The sequence below is a fragment of the Octopus bimaculoides genome, chromosome 13 (genome assembly GCF_001194135.2).
Source record: "Octopus bimaculoides isolate UCB-OBI-ISO-001 chromosome 13, ASM119413v2, whole genome shotgun sequence".
Lineage (NCBI taxonomy): Eukaryota > Metazoa > Mollusca > Cephalopoda > Octopoda > Octopodidae > Octopus > Octopus bimaculoides.
The window spans coordinates 10052029-10056317 of record NC_068993.1 but is presented as its reverse complement, the minus strand read 5'-3'; the positions used below and the strand labels follow the sequence as shown (position 1 = coordinate 10056317).

The 4289-nt window shown below is 38.5% G+C and overlaps 1 long non-coding RNA gene across 1 annotated transcript; it reads right to left on the bottom strand.

Annotated features, from left to right (window-relative positions):
- Nucleotides 1–79: 79 nt before the first annotated feature.
- On the bottom strand, nt 80–4130 carry LOC128249268 (uncharacterized). Its single transcript, XR_008265356.1, has 2 exons — nt 2891–4130; nt 80–1412 (listed from the first exon to the last, which is right to left on the bottom strand). It is a non-coding gene; the product is annotated as an uncharacterized LOC128249268 (long non-coding RNA).
- Nucleotides 4131–4289: the final 159 nt, after the last annotated feature.

The window sequence follows — 4289 nt, the reverse complement described above, 5'->3', positions numbered from 1 at the left end:
ATTGCTAATATCTATTGGAAAGGCATGAGCGCCAAAAACAACCCATTTCCCATAATAATAATAATAATAATAATAATAATAAATGTACAAGTGTTTATTTTTTTTAAAACCTTGTTAATAGAATCCATTACACGACCTATTGATTTTTGGCTTCAGCTGGTATAAATGTACCATAATGTACTAAGTGCCTTTCCTTCTAACAAACATTGTATTGCAATTTTCAAAAGGTAATTTAAAATTTACCTTACAGATGTTTATTGTAATTTTTTTTAAACAGCATTCTTTTTTTTTTTTTTTAATGGTTATAGTATTTTACATGTTTTCAAATTATGAAATAAAGAAATCTTAATATGATTATTAGAAATATCTTTTTTTTTTGTGGTATCTGTTTGTGCTATTTTAAAGTCCTTTTATATGTTTTGTGTGCGTGCGTATGCGTGCGTATGCGTGCGTATACGTTTGTCCTTTAAATGTCTTTGTTTGTTTTGGGTGTTTTTAGTCCAGGAATTCACGCGTGTCTCTTTTATCTCCATAATGATATTTCGAATTTATTTTGATAACAATATCATTTTTACATTCCTGCTGATAAAAAGGTTGACAACAGACGTAAAATCTTTGCGCCATCAAACTGCAGCTATAAATATATTTGGAGTATTTCTTTACTGTCATTTTAAGAAAAAAACTTTCATATTAAACTAAGCAGGTAAAAGTTTCCACTTCTTGTTCCCGTATAGCATGTTTCTTCAGAGTCTTAACACGAGACGACCTTAATATTGCACGCGAAAAAAATCGCCGAAGCTTCTTCCCCGCTTTCTTCAAACCTATTCGGATCGGATTCGAAAATTTCGGCTGTTCCCACTGCGGAATCATAAAGGCAATAAGAACTGGGATTGTGTTATTTGAGGTAATCTTATCGATATGGTCAGGTAAATACAAAACCATTTTGTCAGCTCGATCCATGTTGTCAACAAACAAATGTCTGATTGTTTCGAGTTTCTGTGATGTAGTATGTTTTGGTCACGTGGCTAATGTGACATCATCAGAGCGCTACAGTATCATTTTCTTGCAAGTCTTCTTATTCATTAGAACTTTTCCATCGTTGCATGCGTGTGTGTAGGTGTGTGTATATATGTGTGTATGTGAGCATCTATGTGTATGTATGTAGGATTGTATGTATGCATGTATATACATACATACATACACACACACATACATACATACATACATACATACATACATACATACATACATACATATATGTACGAGGTGTGCTCATTAAAGATTTCCTCTGACACGCTTCTCTCATTGATTTATGCAGCAGTGAAGACCTCGCCTATAGAGGTCTGTAGGTTGCGTCTGGAGCCAAAACTTTACTTCGGAAATAAGTTCATCATCATCCAAAAGTGCTTCCCCTTCAAAAAAAAAAAAAAGACTTAAGGGTTGGAAAGAGGTGGAGGTCAGGTGGTATGAGGTCAGGAGAGTAAGTGAAATGAGGAAGGATTTTATAGCCGCAGGAGTGTACTTTCATCTGGGCAACATGCGCATTGTGAACCGGGGCGTTGTCTTGGAGGAGGCCGACTCCATTGGTCAGCATGCCACGCCTCTCTGCTTTGATAGCATCAGGCAATTTCTGCAGCAGAGAAGCATAATATGCCCCGTTAGTTAACAGTGGGTCATCTAGATCGTATTTAGATAGAATATTTGTTAGGTCTGGGATACGGATAGCTTAGGTTGACCTCCAATTTAAATTGATCCGCTACACAGATCACAAATTTGTGATATGCACAGTCGATTTAGATAGGACCCGTAGACTGGGACCCGGTTACTGGAGGTTGAATGCGTCCTTACCGGCTCGCAAAGGCTACAGGGACCGGATAAGCGAACTAGTTAAGCGGCAGTTGACGAGGGCCTGTCTTACCCAGAAAAGGGCAGAAAGAAAGTTGACAGGGGCTATCAACAGCCGGTGGTGGTTCGCTCTGAAGAGAGCGGTTAAAGTAGAATTGATAAGATTTAGCAATAGAAAGAAATAGATTAGAGGGAAAACTAGTTAGCAAACTAGAAGAAGCTATTAATAAAGGCACCCCGACCGACGTGTTAGCGACGAGAATGGCCCTTGACCATTTCTTTGAGGCGAAACTCGAAGGTTGCGTTGTCAGAGCTAAGGACCGTGCACTAAAACACGAAGTAACTAAAGCCGTCCGATGGGCCCGAACGGTTAAGAAGCAACGTGGAAACAAAACTATGATCAAGTCTTTGACGAATCAGGACGGGCGTGTGCTACTCAGTTCTGAGCAGATGTGTGCAGATGTGTGCGGCTGTTTGGGGAGGTGATGGGTCGACGATGGGGGTCGATGGAATAAGTACCAGTGAAACACTAGGCTCGATGTAATCGACTAGTCCCCTCCCCTAATATGTTAGGCTTTGTGTCTATTGTAGAAAGGATTATTATAAGTATAATAGTAATAACAACAACAACAACAACAACAACAACAACAACAACAACAACAACAACAACAGCAACAATAATAATAATAATAATAATAATAATAATAATAATAATAATAATAATAATAATTATTATTATTATTATTATTACTGAGAAACTGGCAGAATCGTTAGCGCGACGGTCGAAATGCTTAGCGGTTTTTCGTCCGTTGCTACGTTCTGAGTTCAAATTCTACCGAAGTCGACTTTGCCTTTCATCCTTTCGGGGTCGATAAGTTAAGTACCAGTTAAACACTGGTGTCGATGTAATCGACCAGTTCCCATCTCCAAAATTTCAGGCCTTGTGCCTATAGTAGAAAGGATTTCGCCCTTGTGGCAAATAGATGAAATCCTTATTATTATTATTATTATTATTATTATATGGAGATAATAACAGCGTCTATACCTCACCCCGATAAAGTACAATTCAGACAACCGTCATTTGCAAGTAAGTACGGCATGTAAAATGTAACATACTTTCGCTAATTGTTTTAGGTGCCTGTGTAGTCACGAATAGACATAGACACTCTTCAGCACCCTCAACTTAACCTGGCAGCACATCCGGGATGTGACAATTGGAAAGAGAGAGAGGGGAGAGAAACGGGGAGCGGAGGAGATAGAGAAAAAGACACTTGCCCAAGGTGCCGCTCAAAGAGGCTGAACTCGATATCTCGTGGTTGCCAAATGTACACTGCTATAAAATATACCAGCGTGTATACCGAAATGTGAAATTTTTTTCATTTTTCGTATGAAAAAGTTTACAAAAGGAAGGTACCATAAAAGGTAAAAACTCATTTAAATTCAAATCAAATTATCATTTATCAAAAGTTTATATAACTTAATTGTTATTTGATAATTGTATCATCACATAACGATATTTCACCAAATCTGTTCAGTGCTAATTCATCTGAGATTTTGAAGTTTTCTCGGTGTCTTGTACCACCGGAATTATATGTTTATCGCCCTCTAATGTCTCCAGTTTCAAATCACAAATATCTTTAACTACCTCAGAAAGAGCTTTTGATGCTGTTGAAGATTCCTCACTTCCTTGGTTTGTTTCAATTTGCTCTTTGCTTGACGTTTGCCTGCTGAAGGTGGGGACACTGGATGACCTCGATGTTAAACGCGAAAAGTGTTTGCGAAGTCTTCTGCCCGTTCTCTTAAAAGTTGTCTTTATTCGTTTCAGAGCTTTCGGGCGATTCCGCGCAGGACCGGCACTGGCCGTATTTACTCGTTTAGCGCTCGGATCCGTGGATCTGTCTCTTAGATAAGGCAAATACAAAGAAACCATGTAAGTTCGAAGAGTCTCATCGTTTTCCATTGCCAAATAGTGATATCTGACGGCCCAAGATCTTTTCTGTATATTATAGGTTAGTCACAGATCAAAATCTGATTAAAGCCAGGATCAAATTTAAAACCAGGATCAACCTGTTTTTAAAGGGTGTCTACGACTTCATTATGAAATGTGTCCTCTACATGGGACAGTAGAGGGTGATCTGAAAACGATTTGGTTGCTATTTCTAGCAGGCCGAGCGGCCATGAAACGCTCAGTCGTTGGTTTGTGACGTAGTGTGTTAGGTCACATGTCTTATATGATGTCAGAAGAAAAGGCCGACAGATATAGGATGAAGTCCACTCATTGTTAACATACAATATCTTTTCCGAACACTTTGTGTGTATGTGTCCGTTCGTATGAAGGTGTATGCGTGTGTATGTGCGTGTGCGTGTGTGTGAGTGTGTGCGTGCACGCGCGCCTATATATATAAATATGTATACATATATATATATATATATATATATATATA